We start from the raw sequence: 22922 nt of genomic DNA, 5'->3' as shown, positions 1-22922 counted from the left end.
TTTCCTCAGTGGGAGCGTGTGCGCCGGTGGGGGTGGGGATGCTAAATTAAGTGGAGATTGTTATAGATGTAGACATAGAATAGATATACATTTAGGTATGATACAAATTAGCAATAACAGGAATAAATGGGAACAAATGGGGGAAAAAACAACTAAAAAAATAATATTAAAACACATTTCCCGTCTCAGGTATGTAGATTTTATTGATGCCATACAGTTATTTTCAATGTCCTGACTATAACACCAACTATTATAATCCAATGTGAAACAGAGCTCAAGCTTTTCACTTAAAACACTGGTGCTAGGAAGAGCACCAGTGGTCTCTGGTCTCTGATCTGAGCTGCTGTTAACTTGCGATTTCTGAGGCTGGTGACTCGGATGAACTTATCCTCAGAAGCAGAGGTGACTCTTGGTCTTCCTTTCCTGGGTCGGTCCTCATGTGTGCCAGTTTCGTTGTAGTGCTTGATGGTTTTTGCGACTCCACTTGGGGACACATTTAAAGTTTTTGCAATTTTCCAGACTGACTGACCTTCATTTCTTAAAGTAATGATGGCCACTGGTTTTTCTTTAGTTAGCTGATTGGTTCTTGCCATAATATGAATTTTAACAGTTGTCCAATAGGGCTGTCGGCTGTGTATTAACCTGACTTCTGCACAACACAACTGATGGTCCCAACCCCATTGATAAAGCAAGAAATTCCACTAATTAACCCTGATAAGGCACACCTGTGAAGTGGAAACCATTTCAGGTGACTACCTCTTGAAGCTCACCAAGAGAATGCCAAGAGTGTGCAAAGCAGTAATCAGAGCAAAGGGTGGCTATTTTGAAGAATCTAGAATATAAAACATGTTTTCAGTTGTTTCACCTTTTTTGTTAAGTACATAACTCCACATGTGTTCATTCATAGTTTTGATGCCTTCAGTGAGAATCTACAATGTAAATAGTCATGAAAATAAAGAAAACGCATTGAATGAGAAGGTGTGTCCAAACTTTTGGCCTGTACTGTATATACAGTACAGGCAAAAAGTTTGGACAGACCTTCTCATCACAGGTGTGCCTTATCAGGGTTAATTAGTGGAATTTCTTGCTTTATCAATGGGGTTGGGACCATCAGTTGTGTTGTGCAGAAGTCAGGTTAATACACAGCCGACAGCCCTATTGGACAACTGTTAAAATTCATATTATGGCAAGAACCAATCAGCTAACTAAAGAAAAACCAGTGGCCATCATTACTTTAAGGTCAGTCAGTCCGAAAAATTGCAAAAACTTTAAATGTGTCCCCAAGTGGAGTCGCAAAAACCATCAAGCGCTACAACGAAACTGGCACACATGAGGACCAACCCAGGAAAGGAAGACCAAGAGTCACCTCTGCTTCTGAGGATAAGTTCATCCGAGTCACCAGCCTCAGAAATCGCAAGTTAACAGCAGCTCAGATCAGAGACCAGATGAATGCCACACAGAGTTCTAGCAGCAGACCCATCTCTAGAACAACTGTTAAGAGGAGACTGCGCGAGTCAGGCCTTCATGGTCAAATAGCTGCTAGGAAACCACTGCTAAGGAGAGGCAACAAGCAGAAGAGATTTGTTTGGGCCAAGAAACACAAGGAATGGACATTAGACCAGTGGAAATCTGTGCTTTGGTCTGATGAGTCCAAATTTGAGATCTTTGGTTCCAACCACCGTGTCTTTGTGAGACGCAGAAAAGGTGAACGGATGGATTCCACATGCCTGGTTCCCACTGTGAAGCATGGAGGAGGAGGTGTGATGGTGTGGGGGTGTTTTGCTGGTGACACTGTTGGGGATTTATTCAAAATTGAAGGCACACTGAACCAGCATGGCTACCACAGCATCCTGCAGCATCATGCCATCCCATCCAGTTTGCGTTTAGTTGGACGATCATTTATTTTTCAACAGGACAATGACCCCAAACACACCTCCAGGCTGTGTAAGGGCTATTTGACCAAGAAGGAGAGTGATGGAGTGCTGCAGCAGATGACCTGGCCTCCACAGTCACCGGACCTGAACCCAATCGAGATGGTTTGGGGTGAGCTGGACCGCAGAGTGAAGGCAAAGGGGCCAACAAGTGCTAAACACCTCTGGGAACTCCTTCAAGACTGTTGGAAAACCATTTCAGGTGACTACCTCTTGAAGCTCATGGAGAGAATGCCAAGAGTGTGCAAAGCAGTAATCAGAGCAAAGAGTGGCTATTTTGAAGAAACTAGAATATAAAAAATGTTTTCAGTTATTTCACCTTTTTTTGTTAAGTACATAACTCCACATGTGTTTATTCATAGTTTTGATGCCTTCAGTGAGAATCTACAATGTAAATAGTCATGAAAATAAAGAAAACGCATTGAATGAGAAGGTGTGTCCAAACTTTTGGCCTGTACTGTATATATATATATATATATATATATATATATATATATATACACACAGTATCTTACATAAGTGAGTACACCCCTCCCATTTTTGCAAATATTTCATTATATCTTTTCATGGGACAACACTATAGAAATGTCACTTTGATATAACTTACAGTAGTCAGTGTACAGCTTGTATAGTAGTATAGCTTTACCTTCCTCTGAAAATTACTCAAAACACAGCCATCAACATCTAAACAGCTGGCAACATAAGTGAGTACACCCCACAGTGAACATGTCCAAATTGTGCCTAAAGTGTCAATATTTTGTGTGCCAACCATTATTATCTAGCACTGCCTTAACCCTTTTGGGCATGGAATTCACCAGAGCTCACAGGTTGCTTCAGGAATCCTCTCCCACTCCTCCAATGATGACATCATGGAGCAGATGGATGTGAAGACACCTTGCGCTCCTCCACCTTCAGCTTGAGGATGCCCCACAGGTGCACAGGTGAGTTTAGGGCTGGATACATACTTGGCCAGTCCATCACCTTTAGCTTCCTCAGCAAGGCAGTTGTCATCTTCTAGGTGTGTTTTGGGTCATTATCATGTTGGAAAACTTGATAATGAAAACTTGCAGCCCAGTTTCTGAAGAGGGGCGATCATGCTCTGCTCTGAATTCATGTTTCCCTAAATGATCCGAGCTCCCCAGAGCCGGCAGCACTCATGCAGCCCCAAACCATGATGCTGCCACCACTAGACTTGACTGTAAGCATGGGACAGTTGTCTTGGTGCTCTTCACCAAGGTGCCACACATGCTGAAAGAGCACCAAGACCACTGTCCCTTGCCTACAGTCAAGTCTAGTGGTGGCAGCAGCACTCATGCAGCCCCAAACCATGATGCTGCCACCACTATACTTGACTGTAGGCAAGGCACCTTGGTGAAGAGCACCAAGACAACTGTCCCATGCTTACAGTCAAGTGTAGTGGTGGCAGCACCATGGTTTGGGGCTGCATGAGTGCTGCCGGCTCTGGGGAGCTCGGTTCATTTAGGGAAACATGAATTCAGAGCAGAGCATGATCGCCCCTCTTCAGAAACTGGGCTGCAAGTTTTTATTATCAAGTTTTCCAAACATGATAATGACCCAAAACACACCTAGTAGATGACAACTGCCTTGCTGAGGAAGCTGAAGGTGATGGACTGGCCAAGTATGTATCCAGCCCTAAACTCACCTGTGCACCTGTGGGGCATCCTCAAGCTGAAGGAGGAGGAGCGCAAGGTGTCTTCACATCCATCTGCTCCATGATGTCATCATGGAGGAGTGGGAGAGGATTCCTGAAGCAACCTTTGAGCTCTGGTGAATTCCATGCCCAAAAGGGTTAAGGCAGTGCTAGATAATAATGGTTGGCACACAAAATATTGACACTTTAGGCACAATTTGGACATGTTCACTGTGGGGTGTACTCACTTATGTTGCCAGCTGTTTAGATGTTGATGGCTGTGTTTTGAGTAATTTTCAGAGGAAGGTAAATCTATACTACTATACAAGCTGTACACTGACTACTTTAAGTTATATCAAAGTGTCATTTCTATAGTGTTGTCCCATGACAAGATATAATGAAATATTTGCAAAAATGGGAGGAGTGTACTCACTTATGTAAGATACTGTATATATATGATTCTACCCTCTTGGATTTTATTTTGACATTTTTACACTTCACTTCCGCTTCTTGTTTGTCCACTGCACTACTGTCTGTCCCAAATGAGAAATGAAAAAAGGAATTTGCAAAAACCAAAACTGGTTTTCTGGTTTTTAGTTTGGAAATAAAAAGGAATAGATCACATGGTTTCATTTTTCGTTTTTTGGTTTAAAATGGAAAAAGGAAAAAACCACATGACTTCTATTTTTGGTTTCAAATGCAAAAACGAATTGGCTGAATGTCCGCAGACCTGTTCAATATTCAGTCCAAAAAGGAATATGGATAAAATGAATCAGCAAAAACCAAAAACGGGCTGGGTTTAATTGGTTTTTCATTATTTGATTCTGACACCAAAAACGGTTTTCGTTTTTTTTTGTTTTGAATCAAATAACAGATTTACCGTTTTTTGGCTTTTTGAATTACGAATTATCCGATGATACCAGGACCCAGCAGCCCCTCAGTTTTTCTGTGCTGTCCTCAATAAAGCACTGTTTTGTGTTGGGGCTTGGTCGACTTGAGCGCTTATTTATAAGTGGGCATAAGATGCACCATTGAGTGATCCGAGTTAAGGGTAAATGACCTGAAGGCAGAAGGCATTAATCCAGTGTTTTTGAATTTCTGGTGACACCCTTTACGTATTGTTGAAACCCCGGTAGTGTTGGCTCCAGTTTACAATGGTTCATATCCCCAAGTACAAAAACCGGGGCCCCCGGAGAACATTGGGAGCTGGGAGTGAACACATTCAGATATAAGATTAGCAGCTCTACTGGCGTTACCACTAGGAGGGATGTATGCTAAACACGTAATAATATTGCCAAACTCTCTAGGGAGGTAAAAGGGACGCATAGGTATGCATAGAAGCTCCAGATCAGGACCACACAGACTCTGTCTTACTGTAAATTGCTTGCACCAATTATTACTTACATAGACAATTAACCCCCCACCTCTTGATTTCCCTGATGAGTCATTTCTGTCCGCACGGACGCAGTAGAAGCCCTCCTGCTCCACCAGCGAGTCTGGGATTTCTTGACGGAGCCATGTCTCTGTCAGTGCGATAACGCTCGTTTCACTATATTGAAGGCAATATCTTCTGTTTACCCAGAGCTCATCCATTTTACAGTGCAATGACTTTATGTTGCTTAGTGTAACTGAGGGCAGAGGTGATCTGTTACCGCGTCTGCAGAGCAGCTGTCTGATGCCCCCTCTCCTGCCCCTCTTTCTCCACTGTGATTTCGTTGCTGGCTTCGCTCTTATGTACTCTGGCAGATGGTCTGGGGGTGCTTTGCTTTTGTCCCACAGAGCAAGCAGCGCCTCTCTAGAATATCAATCAATCAATCAATCAATTTTATTTATAAAGCCCAATATCACAAATCACAATTTGCCTCACAGGGCTTTACAGCATATGACATCCCTCTGTCCTTATGACCCTTGCAGCGGATAAGGAAAAACTCCCCAAAAAAACCCCTTTAACGGGGAAAAAAAACGGTAGAAACCTCAGGAAGAGCAACTGAGGAGGGATCCCTCTTCCAGGACGGACAGACGTGCAATAGATGTCGTACAGAACAGATCAGCATAATAAATTAACAGTAATCCGCATGACACAATGAGACAGAGAGAGAGAGAGAGAGACAGAGAGAGAGAGATGCAGGAAATGACAGTAGCTTACAACAACATTATTGAAAGTAATAATATTATAGTTCTGGCTACTGTGGTACAATATGTTGAAAGTATGTATTAATATCTGGCAGTATACATGTGTGACAATAGTCATAAATGTATAATAACAGTAGAAGTATGACTAATGACTAATGATGGCAGCAGCAGCAGGAGGCATCTGGCAGGACCACGGCAGCAGCACAACCACACGTCACACTGTCCAGGCACCGCTGTGATATGAGTTAATCTGAGAGACAGTGGAGCACAAAGGCTCCGGAGAAGAAGCCGAGTTAGTGACATCCAGAATGGCCGAGTTAGCAAGATGCAGAAATAGAATACGAGAGAGAGAAGGAGAGAAGGAGAGAAGGTGCCCGGTGTATTATAGGGGGGTCCTCTGGCAGACTAGGCCTAAGTCAGCCTAACTAGGGGCTGGTACAGGGCTAGCCTGAGCCAGCCCTAACTATAAGCTTTATCAAAGAGGAAGGTCTTAAGTCTAGTCTTAAATGTGGAGACGGTGTCTGCCTCCCGGACCGCAACAGGAAGATGATTCCACAGGAGAGGAGCCTGATAGCTGAAGGCTCTGGCTCCTGATCTACTTTTGGAGACTTTAGGGACCACGAGTAACCCTGCGTTCTCAGAGCACAGTGTTCTGGTGGGATAATATGGCACTATGAGCTCTTGAAGATATGACGGAGCTTGACCATTTAGAGCTTTATAAGTTAACAGTAGGATTTTAAATTCAATTCTGGATTTTACAGGGAGCCAGTGCAGAGAAGCTAAAACAGGAGAAATATGATCTCATTTCTTAGTTCCTGTTAGTACATGTGCTGCTGCATTCTGAATTAGCTGAAGAGTTTTTAAGGACTTACTAGAGCTACCTGATAATAGGGAGTTACAGTAATCCAGCCTAGAGGTAACAAAAGCGTGGACCAATTTTTCTGCATCTTTTCGGGTCAGGATAGGCCTAATATTACACAGATGAAAAAATGCAGTCCGTGAGGTTTGTTTTAAATGAGAATTAAAAGACAAATCTTAATCAAATATTACTCCTTACAGTAGTGCTAGAGGCCAAAGTAATGCCATCTAGAGAAACTATGTCATCAGATAAAGAGTCTCTGAGTTGTTTGGGGCCAAGAACAATAACTTCAGTTTTGTCTGAATTTAACATCAGGAAATTGGTGCTCATCCAAGTTTTTATGTCTTTAAGGCAATTATGGAGTTTAGTTAATTGATTACTTTCTTCTGGCTTCATCGATAAATACAACTGAGTATCATCCGCGTAACAATGGAAATTTATAGAGTGATTTCTAATGATGTTACCTAAAGGAAGCATATATAGAGTAAATAGGATTGGTCAGAGCACAGAACCTTGCGGAACTCAAAAACAAACTTTGGTAAGTAAGGATGATTCATCGTGAACGTCAACAAACTGAAAATGATCAGATAAATAAGATTTAAACCAGCTCAGTGCAGAACCTTTTAGGCCAATTAAGTGATCCAGTCTCTGCAGTAGAATTTGATGGTCAATTGTGTCAAACGCCGCACTAAGATCTAATAAAACAAGTACAGAGACAAGTCCTTTGTCTGAAGCAATCAGAAGGTCATTTGTAATTTTAACTAGTGCTGTCTCAGTGCTATGATGCACTCTAAATCCTGACTGAAATTCCTCAAATAAATTATTATCATGGTCTGCGACTACTTTCTCAAGGATCTTTGACATAAAGGGAAGATTAGATATTGGTCTATAGTTGGCTAACACCTCTGGATCCAGGGTGGGCTTTTTTAGTAGAGGTTTAATTACAGCTACCTTAAAAGACTGTGGTATATAGCCTGTTAATAAGGATATATTGATCATATCTAATATATGAGTGTTAACTAAAGGAAAGACCTCCTTAAGTAGCCTAGTTGGGATGGGGTCTAAGAGAAACGTTGATGATTTAGATGAAGAAATTACTGCGGTCAATTCTTGAAGAGAAATTGGGGAGAAGCAATCTAAATACAGTACAGGCCAAAAGTTTGGACACACCTTCTCATTCAATGCGTTTTCTTTATTTTCATGACTATTTACATTGTAGATTCTCACTGAAGGCATCAAAACTATGAATGAACACGTGAAGTTATGTACTTAACAAAAAAAGGTGAAATAACTGAAAACATGTTTTATATTCTAGTTTCTTCAAAATAGCCACCCTTTGCTCTGATTACTGCTTTGCACACTCTTGGCATTCTCTCGATGAGCTTCAAGAGGTAGTCACCTGAAATGGTTTCCACTTCACAGGTGTGCCTTATCAGGGTTAATTAGTGGAATTTCTTGCTTTATCAATGGGGTTGGGACCATCAGTTGTGTTGTGCAGAAGTCAGGTTAATACACAGCCGACAGCCCTATTGGACAACTGTTAAAATTCATATTATGGCAAGAACCAATCAGCTAACTAAAGAAAAACGAGTGGCCATCATTACTTTAAGAAATGGTCAGTCAGTCCGGAAAATTACAAAAACTTTAAATGTGTCCCCAAGTGGAGTCACAAAAACCGTCAAGCGCTACAATGAAACTGGCACACATGAGGACCGACCCAGGAAAGGAAGACCAAGAGTCACCTCTGCTTCTGAGGATAAGTTCATCCGAGTCACCAGCCTCAGAAATCGCAAGTTAACAGCAGCTCAGATCAGAGACCAGATGAATGCCACACAGAGTTCTAGCAGCAGACCCATCTCTAGAACAACTGTTAAGAGGAGACTGTGCCAATCAGGCCTTCATGGTCAAATAGCTGCTAGGAAACCACTGCTAAGGAGAGGCAACAAGCAGAAGAGATTTGTTTGGGCCAAGAAACACAAGGAATGGACATTAGACCAGTGGAAATCTGTGCTTTGGTCTGATGAGTCCAAATTTGAGATCTTTGGTTCCAACCGCCGTGTCTTTGTGAGACGCAGAAAAGGTGAACGGATGGATTCCACATGCCTGGTTCCCACTGTGAAGCATGGAGGAGGTGATGTGATGGTGTGGGGGTGTTTTGCTGGTGACACTGTTGGGGATTTATTCAAAATTGAAGGCACACTGAACCAGCATGGCTACCACAGCATCCTGCAGCGACATGCCATCCCATCCGGTTTGCGTTTAGTTGGACGATCATTTATTTTTCAACAGGACAATGACCCCAAACACACCTCCAGGCTGTGTAAGGGCTATTTGACCAAGAAGGAGAGTGAGGAAGGAGTGCTGCGGCAGATGACCTGGCCTCCACAGTCACCGGACCTGAACCCAATCGAGATGGTTTGGGGTGAGCTGGACCGCAGAGTGAAGGCAAAGGGGCCAACAAGTGCTAAACACCTCTGGGAACTCCTTCAAGACTGTTGGAAAACCATTTCAGGTGACTACCTCTTGAAGCTCATTGAGAGAATGCCAAGAGTGTGCAAAGCAGTAATCAGAGCAAGGGGTGGCTATTTTGAAGAAACTAGAATATAAAACATGTTTTCAGTTATTTCACCTTTTTTTGTTAAGTACATAACTCCACGTGTTCATTCATAGTTTTGATGCCTTCAGTGAGAATCTACAATGTTAAATAGTCATGAAAATAAAGAAAACACATTGAATGAGAAGGTGTGTCCAAACTTTTGGCCTGTACTGTATATATTAGGTTTTACAGCTGTGTTTGAGATTAGATAGGTACTATCTGAGGACAAGAGGTCATGAATTTTGCCTCTAATAGTTACAATTTTGTCATTAAAAAAGCTTATAAAATCATTACTGCTAAGGGCTAAAGGAATACAAGGCTCACAGTGCTGAAAAGAAACCTGGGGTTGTTCTTATTGTCTTCTATTAATGCTGAGTAATAGTTTGCTCTGGCTTTGCGGAGGCCCCTCTTATAAGTTTTGAGTCTGTCCAGATTAAATGAGATTCTTCCAGTTTGGTTAATCGCCAATTCCTTTCAAGTTTTCGCGATATTTGTTTTAACTTACGGGTTTGAGAGTTATACCAAGGAGCGAACTTTCTTAGCTTTTTTAACTTCTTTTTAAGAGGAGCTACAGAGTCAAGTGTTGTTCGCAGCGAGCCTATGGCGCTATCGACAAAATGATCAAAGTCGGTACAGGAAACCTCTGTTACTGAGGGACTTGGTATTGAATTTAACGGCGGAGTAATCTTTTCCTTAAATTTTGCGACAGCACTATCTGATAAACATCTAGTATAGTAACTGTTGCTGAGTGGCGTGTAATCTAGTAAAAAGAATTCAAAAGTAATCAGATAATGATCCAATAGCGAGGGATTCTGTGGAAAGACTTGTAGGTTATCAATTTCAATTCCGTACGTCAGAACTAGATCGAGAGTATGGTTAAAACAGTGAGTGGGTTCATGTACAGCCTGACTGAAGCCAATGGAGTCTAATAATGAGATAAACGCAGTAGCCAGGGAGTCATTATCAACGTCGACATGAATGTTAAAATCGCCTACAATAATAACTTTATCTGATTTAAGAACTAAACTGGATAAAAACTCTGAGAATTCAGATACAAATTCAGAATACGGGCCAGGAGCACGGTACACTATAACAAATAAAAGTGGCTGCGAGGTTTTCCAGGTCGGATGTAAAAGACTAAGAACGAGGCTTTCAAATGAATTATAATCTAGTTTAGGTTTAGGGCTGATTAACAGACTAGAGTTAAAAATGGCTGCAACTCCCCCTCCTCGGCTGCTGCCTAGAGGAATGTGGGTATTATTATGACTGGGAGGAGTGGATTCATTTAGACTAACATATTCATCTGGACACAGCCAGGTTTCACTGAGACTGAGTAAATCAATATGATATTCTGATATTAATTTGTTTACTAACACTGCTTTAGATGATAGAGACCTGATATTTAACAGTCCGCATTTAATTCACAGAAGAGGTTTTAATTTTTATGAGGTTGTTATGCACAACTCCTCTTTGTTTAATTTTAGATTTAAATAATTTAGGTGGTCGGGGGACAGACACCGTTTGTATAAAACTATGAAAACTATGGCTGGGTAACTGAACTAGAAGCTCAGAGAGGCGTATAGGACTGCGAGTCTCTGTCCTGGTCTCAACTCTGGGTTGTCAGGGATTTAAATTACTAATAAAGTTTGCCAGGTTCCTAGAAATGAGAGCAGCTCCATCCAAAGTGGGATGAATGCCGTCTCTCTTAGTAAGACCAGGTTTTCCCCAGAAAGTTTGCCAATTATTAACGAAACCCACATTGTTTGCTGGACACCACCTGGACAGCCAGCAATTAAATGAACATGAACATGAATAACAATCTTACTGAATCTACGTTTAGCTTTAGCCAGCAGTTTTAAATTAGATTCAATGTCGCCGGCTCTGGCCCCAGGGATACATTTGACTATGGCCGCTGGTGTTGCTAACTTCACGTTCTTCAGAATAGAGCTGCCAATAACCAGAGTTTTATCCTCAGCGGGTGTGTCGCTGAGTGGGGAAAGGCGGTTGGAAACGTGAACAGGCTGGTGGTGAGCTGTGGGCTTCGGCTTGGAGCTGTGCCTGTGGCGAACCGTAACCCAACCTCGCAGCTGAACGGGAGTTACCGGAGGACAGTTAGCAGAGGCTAAGGCTATGCTATGTGGCTCTGCACCGGCTACAGGGGGCTGGCTAACTACCGCAGCTACTGAATGTTTTTCCATGGTGCGGAGCCGCGCTTCTAATTCACTAAGCCTTGCCTCCAACGCAGCAAATAGGCTACACTTATTACAATTACCACTGTCGCTAAAGGAGGCAGAGGCATAACTGAACATTTGGCACACCGAGCAAGAAAGAGCAGAGGGAGAAGCCATCGTTAACTGTAAAGCTAATGTAGCTACCAAGGCTAGTAACATGCAAACAACAGCTAAGAGATTAGCAAGAAAGTCATAGAAAGGAGGAGAGCTATAAGTGCTTAAACAGAACCAGTGTGGGTTAAGACTTGAAGTAGACGTTAAAGCAACTTAAGTGAGAAAGCAGGCTACTAGAATTCACCAGAGCAGTACAGAGACGCTGTCACAGAAACACCGGAAATGACACAACTCGCTTACCGCAATACGTCGGCATAGCAGATGTGGAGAACAGGATGTAAAGAGGTTTATGTGGACACTGCTGCTGCTGCTGCTGGGAAGGAGGGGGATGAAATAGACAAGGTGACATTCCACCTGCAGGGATGATGGGGATAAGATCATCCCTGAAAGTTCACCCACCACCAGAAGATGAATTAGCAGGGTCAGGAGCACCGTCATGGCTGTGTCATTACCGAGCTTAGAGCTGTCGCTGTGGTGTGCAGCTGCTGGGCTACTGCTCTCGGCACCCACCCGTTGGACGCTGTATTATCCTCGAACGCCCCACCTCCACTGCTGTGGACCAGGAGCTTCGTTAGGTGGATCGTGACCGGTCGTGCAGTCGCTGGGGTGACAAGCTGCCCAGCTGTCCGGTTGATGATCCAGCTGCTAGGCCACGGCCATCGGTGCCTACCTGCTGGATGTCACTACTCCTCCCGTGGCGACACACCTCCACCACTGTGGTCAGGGGCTGCCTCTCCCCATGGAGTCCAGCTGCTGGGCTGCGGCCGTCAGTGCCTACCCGCTGGATGTCACTGCTCCTCCTGTGGCGACACACCTCCACCAGGGGGCTGGTCAGGGGCTGCCTTCCCACATGGAGTCCGGCTGCTAGGCTGCGGCCATCGGTGCCTACCCTCTGGATGATCCTGCTCCTCCCATGGCGACACACCACCACCCCCACGTAAAGGGGCTACCTTCTCCGGCTGACTGGCCAACTGCTCGGCTCAGGCCTCTCTGTTGCTGCCCCTTTAGGCACTGGACTTCTTCACCATACCAGTACACTGCCACCATGTAGCAGTCGGCCAGCTACTGAATGCTAGCTGGCGTTCGTTAGCTCTGGCGTCCACGTTGTCACGTTGACTAAACTTAGACACCAGTAATGCTAATTGCACAATGACTGTACGGACTACATGTAACAACAGAAAATAACGTGGAAACATAAATAAATGCAAAAAGTGCAATATGCAGCCGCAGCACTACATCCCAGGTCGCCAGCGGAGCAGCGCCCCAGAAGCAGAACATGAGCTTACAGCACCAGGTATTCCCAGACTGTCTCCTATCCAAGTACTGAACCGGCCTGACCCTGCTTAGCTTTCCGATATCGGACGAGATCGGGCATATTCAGGGTGGTATGGCCGTAAGCAGACAGGACAATGCAGGAACACATAGGGTATCAACCGGGACCCCTGACACAGAAATCTGGTTGGCCCCCCATTACTTTGTTATTTGAAAGTGTTTATTGTGAAGCAGCAAAATAAGGAAATATTGGGTTAAATCAGCCGTAACTTAACACGATTCCTTGGTTGGTTGCAGTTGGCTCACTACTGCCCGCATGAAGGTGGTCAGGCATGTTTTTGGCCTGACTCTGGGGATGGTCCAAACTGACAATGGAAACGCAAATTAGTGCGGCATGGTTTGACTCAGTGCAGCCAAAAGTACCAATGGAAAAGCTCTATATGACAGGCTGAACCTGAGGTGCACAGATAAGACTTTAACACTGGGAATGACGACAACAAACACACAAAGAACTTAAAGAACAGTGGCTTTGGCAGGGCTGATGAGGTTAGACATAAAAAAATGTGTACAAGGGTTAACATGCTGGGCAGGACTACTGGAACATAATGGAACACAGAGCATGCACAGGACACTCAAAATATTAAAAAAAAACAGGCACAAAAACCAAGGGATCCAGACAGAATCTTATGCCTTTTAGTACAACAGAAAAACAGAGCCTCACCTTAAAATGTTCATGAAGAAAGAGCTTTCATGTTTAGCTTGAATGTTGTCTGTAAGTCACTATTTTGGTAATTGTACTTGTATTTTGCCACTCCTAAGTTGCAGTGGCAGCTGGTGAAAAATATTGTAGGTGGGGCTGTGCCATATTAAGCCAGTTTCAGTAACTATCCCAATACAATTTAACACAAACGGCAGGAAACCAGTGCTCTGTGAAATAGCAATTATTTACTGCCAGTATTAAAAAGTTGAGGCATTCTTGCACAAATACAAACAGCATATTGCACAAACACAAGTTTTGCATTTGAAACTGAACATGTAAACAAATTACTTAAAGGGGCAAAAAGCAAAATCCTTTCACCGCTAGGTTTCCTGTTGTGCACTGCCTGTAGACCAAAGCAAAGTGTGTCACGAGCCACTCCCTCTACCTCTGCTCTCCAACACCCCCCACCCCCACCCCCCCACTCGCCTCATCTGTGCCGCCGAGCGCCGCAGCATCTCCACGGACTACCACATCCAGACGGTCCCGGTGTTTCTTCCGCAGGCTCCGCTTTGCTCAGCTTCACTCAGCTGCCCAATATACCCGCTGCTTCTTTGCACATTAACCTGAATAACAAACCAGGGCTCGGTGCTCCGGTTGGATCCAAACGGATGGCTGTGCTGGCAGCTGAGTGAAGTGGAGCATGAGGAGGAAGCACCAGTTAGCCCCGCTTTCACTGCAGGCAGATTCACTCGCCACAGGGGCGAGGAAATAAAACCTAAACAGCCAACTTAGTTTGGCTTAGTTTAGCAGTTAGCGATGTCTTTCACTCACTCTCTGTCTCTGCTGTGTTTAGCTATTTCCCTGCTTTCCTGTTAGCGTTAGCACTACTTGGCTTCCCAGCTAACGCTCCAACTCCAACTGAGCCGGGAGCCCAGGAGCCCACCAGGCTCACAGTCTCACGGAGAAGAGTTGGAACGTTAGCATGGCAGCCAACTAGTGCTAATGTCCCTATGCTTCTCTGCCAGTCAGTCAGTAGCCAGAGCCGAGAAGCATGGGGACATTAGCGTTAACACTAGTCGGCTGCCATGCTAACGTTCCGGGAGCCTGCTTCTCAGCTCCGAGAAGCGTGGGGATGTTAGCATTAGCACTAGTCGGCTGCCATGCTAACGTTCCAACTCTTCTCCGGGAGCCGGAGCCGGTGTCTCAGGCTCCCGGCTCCAGCTCATGGAGAAGACAGGAATGTTAGCGTTAGCTCCCAGAGTTAGCACTAGAGCTACTACGGGTACTGGAGTAACTTGCAGCTATGGAGCGCTTCTACCAGTTCTTCTAGTCACTGAGCCTCGCCTCCATTTCAGCAAATATATTGCATATTACAGGTACTATCATCATTGAAGTAGGCAGAGGAATAGCTATCAACAGCCGCCAGGCTGCCCGCCGGGCTATATTTTACAATGCTAATTGCAAATGTTAGCTGGGCTGCCAGGCTACTCACCTAACACAACAGTAATGCCTGACCCATTGCTGGGACCGAGCCGCTAATAACTCAAGCTCCGGACATTAACCCATGCTACGATTGTAACATTAAATTTAACTGAATCGACATAGCGACGTGCTTAATGTTACTGTAACACTAATTAAAACAGACATTTGACTTTATGTTGTACCTGTCCAGGAGAAGAAGAGTTAGCTCCGAGTCAAATTGTAGCCCCTTTAGCTCTTGCAGTGCTCTCCACCTTGGAAATGTAAGGCCAATGTAAATCCGGGTTCTGTCCCTTTCTTTATCCAACAACTTCTTCACCAACAACCGTTGTTTCTTTAGAGGTAATGTCAGATCCTGGTCGTCTTCAGGTGGACATTCCGCTTTCTGCCATTTCATTTCGAAAATACGCGCTGCCATTGCTCACTGGCTGTAGCCTTTCATAGGGAGGGAGGGCCAAGGGCTCCGAGAGGAGGGGGGGGGGGGGGGTGTTGGGGTTCATGAACGCGCAGCCGGAACATGAAATGGTGCATTAGTAGTAAATAGGCAACGCAAGAGACATGCCACCAGAACAGAGTGCAAAGTGGACTATATACAATAACATAAAATTATAGAGATTGTAGTAATGTATCTATGAAATTTACACTGTATAAAGGAGGTATAATAAAGAAATGAATATAAAGTGGCTGAACTCAAACCTTTGGCTGGAAGAATACTGTATAGTACTTTATGATCAAGCTAAATGTTACTAATGTGATCAGAACTGCAACAATTAACTGATTTTTCAATTAGTCGATCAAGACAAATATTATCTGCAACAATTTTGATAATAATGTCAGTATTTGAGTGATTTTCCAAGGTAAGATTCCAAACATTTTTTTTGTTTTTGATTATCAAATGTTAAGTTTTGCTTCTGGGCGACACGGTGGTGTGGTGGTTAGCACTCTCGCCTCACAGCAAGAGGGTTGCCGGTTCAATCCCGGGCGTGGGAGCCCTTCTGTGTGGAGTTTGCATGTTCTCCCCGTGTCAGGGTGGGTTCTCTCCGGGCACTCCGGCTTCCTCCCACAGTCTAAAGACATGCAGACTGGGGACTAGGTTAATTGATAACTCTAAATTGAATGTGAGCGTGAATGGTTGTTTGTCTCTATGTGTCAGCCCTGCGATAGTCTGGCGACCTGTCCAGGGTGTACCCTGCCTCTCGCCCGATGTCAGCTGGGATAGGCTTCAGCCCCCCAGCAACCCTCAAGAGGATGAAGCGGTTAGAAGATGAAGTTTTGCTTCTTTCATATGTCTAATATGAGTCAATGAAAAAAAACATTTTATAGACTAAACAATCAAGAAAATGATGAACAGATTAGATATACAATAATATTAGCACACACTACTAAGACAAAATTAGAAAGAAATTTCTAAAGTGCAATATATTGCTGGATGATGTCTTGTGCAAAGGTCAACTACAGGTATGTACAAAGAAAGATTTGGTCAAGGGAATGTGTGTGTGTGTGTGTGTGTACGTGCGTGCGTGCGTGCGTGCGTGTGTGTGTGCCTGTTATCTATTTGTACAGGAATTTTGCCCTTCTGTCCTTCTGAGTGGCAAAGCTCTCAATGACCCTATTGTTGAAGTCAGGGATGTTTCTGACAAGGTTTTTATCCATGGAGAGCATGGCCAGAGCATTCAGGCGATCCTGCGTCATGGTGTTCCTCAGGAAGGTCTTGATCCTCTTAAAAGTAGAGAAGCACCTCTCTGATTCTGCTGTTGTCATGGGTGTGGTGATGAGAATCTTGAGAAGACTGACAGTCTCAGTGAATGTGGCCTGAAGGTTGTTCTCCATGAAAAACTGGAACAGAGTCAGTGCACCACTGCAAGCCTTGAACTCGTCGTTCTCATAGATGAGGGATAGCTCTGTTCTGAGCTTGGCCTTGTTCAACATGGGGTAGGCCTCCACGGTGGTTTCCAGTGCTGCATCCGGGAACGCTGTACAGTGTGTTGCGCAAACAAGTCTCTTTGCAGCAGAGTGGCACTGATGAGGTGCTTGGTAAAAGGGAACCGCTCTCTGGTGTGACTAAGAATGGTATCACATACCTATGACATGAATTTAATTTTCACATCTGTTAGTCTAAATAATGTCATCAGTATCCTCATACGAGAGGAGCATGTTATTTTGTGAGAAGATGGGATAGCTTACTGCTTAACATCAGGAATGTGAAATAACCACATCTAAACACTTCAGTGTCTGCCTTCCTCAGATGTGTGGTGAATTGAACATGGCGTAATAAAAACAAATATATAACTCTTAATATGACTCAGGAATTGAGGAAGGTAGACAGAGAAACATAGCAGAGGGTAATTTTACACACCAATAAATAAAAAAAGTAAAAACATCTAATTGAGTGTAAACAGAACTGTAATGGTACAGCTTACCTCTGTAGCCAACTGCTGCTGTTCTCCTTGTCCAAGTTTCCTCCGTTTATTTGTGGGCTGCTGCTGCACAGTAGACTTGTAGTCAAGACCGCCTAAACCGAGACCAAAACACTACCAAGACCAGAGAGTTTCAAGACCAAGACAAGACCAAGACCAAGACCAAGGCAGACCAAGTCAAGACCAAGACTAGTTGAGCTCAAGACCAAGACCGAGACCGAGACCAAAAAAAAAAAACCTATTTTTTTTGTCATTTTGCATGAGTTGTAGAACATAAGCACCATACTGGGTTCAGCTGCTTAGTATAAATATGAGATTGTATTGTTTAAACTACAGGCACAATAATACAGAGACAGTGCATGTCTTGTGTTATGTGTGAACTCACTATAAATGTTTTCATCAATTGGCTGAAATCAAATGTGTAGCAATTGCATGACCGCTATTTCTACACTATTAGAGGACTGACTCTTGAGTGCTGTTAAGGACTGACATGACTATTAACTAGTCCCAAAGTCATCTAACAAAATAACAAGCCTCCAACACTACCCTGCACTCAAAAAAAGTCTAATGAATGGGAAATATGTTACTGATTTAAATTGTACTTAATTTGTAGATGAAACGTGAATTTTAAATATTAAAGATACACACAATTATCAACTTGAAATTGCATTACAGTAGCCAAATTACACTGTATAATATCAGCATCACTGAAATGGCATAGGCCTAATGCTTAATCAATCACAACGATATGCAAATATTATTCAAAGGCCAATGATGCCATATATTTATTCAAACAGGGCCATTGTAAGCACAATACTGTAATTAAATACACAGACACACATGCAGGTGCATCAAAAAATGCATTAAATCAAATGCAAAATACAAATAGTTTACAAAACTGTACTTCAAATTGTACATTAACAAGAGGAAGAACTGGTGATCGCAAGATTCTGTCACCTTGATGTGTGCAATGGCATCTCATTTCTAACACACTTTATCAATATATGAAGCCTGTAGTTCAGTGGGACAAGAACAATAGAACACAGACATCACAAAGAACAGATACATAAACTAATACATTAAAACTGTAGAACAAGTAGTTCACATGTTAAATCTGTCGCTGATTGCACTTCAAGAACACTAAAAACCGCAGCATCTTATGGCCTAGCCGTGCTCTGTGGGGTCTCATTAGATGCCTTCTCTGCTAAAAACTCTCTCCACTGGGGCAGAAGAGGCAGGGACAGAGAGGACTTTTAAGGCAACATTGTGTAGTTGAGGGAAATGCTCTTGGTTTTTTGACCAAAAGGTCAGTGCATCACAGTCATAGTCATTCATGTTGTCCAGGTACTTGCTTATTTGTGCAGTAATGCTCGAGTCCCGGGTTGTGCTGTGCTGCATCTTAAAAGCCTTGTAGCATGAAAGAAGACACTGATGTTTCAGGGGTGGCGGTGAGTCATGGCACAATTCTCCTGCATCTTCCGCATCTTCTGCTAGCGGTGCAGCAGTTGCATCTCGGTCTACCTCTCTGATCAAAAGGTCTGGAAAAAGGTGCACACACACACACACACACATACACACAAACAAAATACAGGATTAAACAGGATGCTGCTGATGACAATATAATAACAATAACTGTAATAATAACAACAACAACAACCATAATAATTATAGCCACCTGTTAATGATTTCTTAAGGTCGTCTCTGAACCTCTTCAGTGCTGGACCGGATTCCCCATTATGGACATCTAAATCTACCCAGCTCAAACCAAACTGGGGATCAAGCATGGCGGCAAGGAAGTAGATCCGATGATTAAATGGCTCCTCGGGATCCCCCTGCTCCATGTTGATCCTTCTGAAGATCCCTGAGAACCTTTTCTCTAAAGACTTTTTTAGTGCTCTAACTATTGTCACAATCTGCGGCAGCTGCACTTCCATCTTGTTGAGATGAGTTCTTAAGTCCAGGACGGTGGGGACCACCATGCTGATGGTAACCACAGTGTCTCCTTCTGTGAGGTCTGTTGCCTCAGAAAAAGGCTCAAGCACAGTACAAAGGTCTTTCAGCTGGGACCATTCTCGGACTGAAAACGCAATATTTTCTGTATCACATTCGCTGCACATTTCTGTGACAGCCCGGTGGTCAAGTGTGGTGAGAGCTTTTAACTGTTTTAAGGTGCTATTCCAGCGTGTGTTGTTAGCTGCCGGGATAGATTTATTAGCCCCAAAGTGGGTCTCAAACATGTCTCTGACCTTAGAACTGCTGTGAAGCAGGGTTGTGAACTTGGTGGCCTTAGCAATGGCTCTTGCTATTGCCTTCACTTCTTTCATGCCATCACTGACGACCAGTTGGAGCGAGTGTGCGAAGCAAGACAGGCGTTCACCTGATGACCATGGCTGTTCAAAGTCTTCTACGTCCTCCCACATCATTTCATCATCAAGGTCATCACTGTCACTTTCAGGTTGCTCTGAGTCCGGCAATCTCACTTTAAAGGCCCGCTTCATGTTGGATGCGTTATCCGTCAGAATGAAGCTTATTTTGTTGCTAATGCCATACTCCTCAACAATTTCATCAAATTCTGAGGCGATTCGTTCACCACAGTGCTTCCCTGTGAAACGCCGACAATCCAGCAAAAAGGATTTTAAACTGTAGGAGTCCTTGTCTTCGCAGGCAATATGCGCAGTAACTCCAAGGAAGGAGCGAAGCCTCCTTTCAGACCAGAGGTCGGTTGTAAGTGCAACACTTGCCTGAGCTTCCAGTGCTTTGATGATGTCATCCTTAACCTTACTGACTAGATAAGGTATCTGCTTCTCTGTCAAGCTGGTCCTAGACACAGGAGTGTATTTGCAATCCATGACAGAAAGAAAGTGTCTAAAATTTGGATTTTCTACTAGAGACAGGGGCAGAGAGCATCCAATGACAAGGTCCTGGAGGATGGCTTGTGTAATGGCCTGTTGCCTGGATGAATTTGGAGCATATAAGTGGACTCTTTGCGCAAAGGAAGATATTGTCTGCTGTGTGGTGTCTGCCATCGCCAGTGATGCAGGTCCTGCTTTGTACTCCAAGTACCTGCAAAATAGGGAAAGAGACATCTGTAAGAGATCTGTTCATATTCAACCACAACAAACTGTCTTGCAAGTGATATGAAAATTAAGTGTACAGTCTAAACATCAGGTCTTTGCATTATGAAACCTAAATCCAATCCAGTATGACACATTAACAGATCATCTCTGTATTTGACTTCATCTTTTTGCATAACCGCAGCACTATGCCTGTTCCTCCTGTCAGCCAACTAACTCATGTGTATTGTTGATAAGAAATTAAACCATTCTTAACAGAAAATACACTTCTACTCTATAAGGTCTGATGTTGTTCTCTACAGAATCTGTAGCCTAAACCATTCTGCAGCTGTAGTGGCATGATAGGCTCATAGGGCCACACAGAAGAGGACTTAACCGTGTTAACCACATCACACATTATACATACATGTACCACATCATATACCACATCAAACATTTAATAAAATAAAATATATAATAATAAAATAAGGCTGCATTGCATGTTGATCATTTAGGCACGAGAGGGAGCAAGCGTATGTGTGAGTGTGAGTGTGTGTGTCACCAGGTTAATAAAGTCCGCAGAGGCTTACAAAAATCTATCCCTATTATCTAACTTTATACCGCACATGTAAGAACGCATAATAAGTCACAATAATAAATTACACACATAATCTGTTTGGTGACGGGAGGTTGGAGAGGTGGTTAACGTTACTGCTAACGAAGTATCAGAGCTAGTTGCTTACCTTTCCCGGTGTTTTCGCTCCAGATGTCTGGTGAAAGTCGATGTGGTCCCTCCTGTCTCCGTTAAACACACTTTGCAAAATTTACATATTGCAGAATGCTTCTTCTTCTTTGTTGTGTGGCAAACGAACTCTTTATGGTCTGTAAAACCAAACCTGTCGACTGACGAATTCGCCGACATTTTGCGTCCTCCTCCATCGATCCGTGACCGTGCTTTAGGAGGGGGGGGGCGTGAGAGGACGAGCGCCAACGCCGTCTGTGTCACAAAATGCATGTGATTGGTACCACTTGAAGGGGGCGTATAATGATATCAAAAAAAAACTGTGCCTGCCTGGATATTATAGGTTACAAATCCCTTTGAGACCGCTCGGCCAGTCCGAGACATTGCGAGACCGAGAGACCCGACACCGAGACAAGACCGAGACCAAAGACTGTCGAGGCCGTGACAAGACCAAGACCGCAAAAAAGTGGTCTCGAGACCGGTCTCGAGACCAAGACCGGTCTCGAGAACTACAAGTCTACTGGAGACATAAAATAAAATAGTCTTGTCATTGTGGACTGTGTTTAATAGACTGTATACATTATCATCCTAAATGAATTTCCTGTTTGCTGTCTTTAAAATGATGAAACAAGTATTTATGAGTTGCTGTAGTGTCCTTTATGTTTTTACACTGTTTAAGATTGCAAAAAAATATCATAATAAGCATTTTTCTCAGCTAACGATAAATAATTATTTATCTGATGTTTTGCATGCGGTCGGTGAACCTCTGGATAACTCCTGTGATGTAGACCGAGTCGATGTTCCTCTTCTGCAGCTGGTTAAACAGCATGTCCACGTGTGGCATGATCTTGTGAAACAATGCCAGGAAAAAGCAGAAATCCTCATCTTCCAGCATTCTCACAAAGCCCCCGGCCTCTCTGACAGTTAGAGGATCAAAGTCACCAGAGTCTGTGATTGTCTGGAAACACTGAAGGAGGTCATCCCTGTGCTCATACACAGTGTTAACAGCACGACTGTGGAAGTTCCACCTGGTTGTTGAAGTTCTAGGAAGTCTGTGTGCCACCACTTGATCAAGTACACTGGTTCGCTTGAATGACTGGGAGAAGAATGCAGCAAATCCACCAAGGTCTGAAAAGAAAGTACTGATCCTGGGGATGTGAGATGTTGCCTGCTGCATGATGAGGTTGAGCTGATGGGCATAGCAGTGGACGTAGTGTGCACTTGCGTACACATCCCTTACTTTATGCTGTACTCCACCTGTGGCTCCCCTCATCACTGCTGCCCCATCATAGGCCTGGGCGATCAGTCTGCTCTCCTGTCCGGCAGGGAGGATGGTGCTCAGCCTCTCCAACAGTGATGTGGCGATTGTGTCAGCAGTTGCATTCTGAAGAGGGATGAACTTGAAAAAACGCTCTTGGATGTTGTTATGGGTGTCGATGTACCGTAGCACAAGCACCAACTGGCAGTGGGTGGAAATGTCAGTTGTCTCATCTGCCTGAATAGCAAGATAATCCACGTTTTTTATTTCCTCCAGAATGTGAGTTTTAAGCACTGACAGCATGCAATCCAACAGTTCGTTCTGCACAGTCTTTGAGGTGCCTTTGAAAACGGTCGCTGTCTTCAGGTGCTCCTCCAGTACAGCATCGAGCGAGGCGACCAGATCGACTAAGCCCCTGAAAACAACTGGGTTGTCTGAGGACTCCATCTCATTGTGGCCATGCAAAGCCAGCTCAAAAGCCCTGCA

The 22922-nt window shown here is 43.8% G+C and overlaps 1 protein-coding gene and 2 pseudogenes across 1 annotated transcript in view; 1 reads left to right on the top strand and 2 right to left on the bottom strand.

The window, feature by feature from the left end:
• The window catches only part of kcnk18 (potassium channel, subfamily K, member 18), a 139123-nt gene that overhangs the window by 110984 nt on the left and 5217 nt on the right, over positions 1 to 22922 (top strand). The gene's annotated exons all lie outside the window — the stretch shown is intronic.
• Positions 12795 to 12914, bottom strand: LOC117258994 (5S ribosomal RNA; annotated as a pseudogene).
• LOC144458418 (zinc finger BED domain-containing protein 4-like) lies at positions 18492 to 20140 on the bottom strand (annotated as a pseudogene).

The sequence above is a fragment of the Epinephelus lanceolatus genome, chromosome 17 (assembly GCF_041903045.1).
Source record: "Epinephelus lanceolatus isolate andai-2023 chromosome 17, ASM4190304v1, whole genome shotgun sequence".
NCBI lineage: Eukaryota > Metazoa > Chordata > Actinopteri > Perciformes > Serranidae > Epinephelus > Epinephelus lanceolatus.
This window is presented reverse-complemented; position numbering and strand designations above follow the sequence as displayed.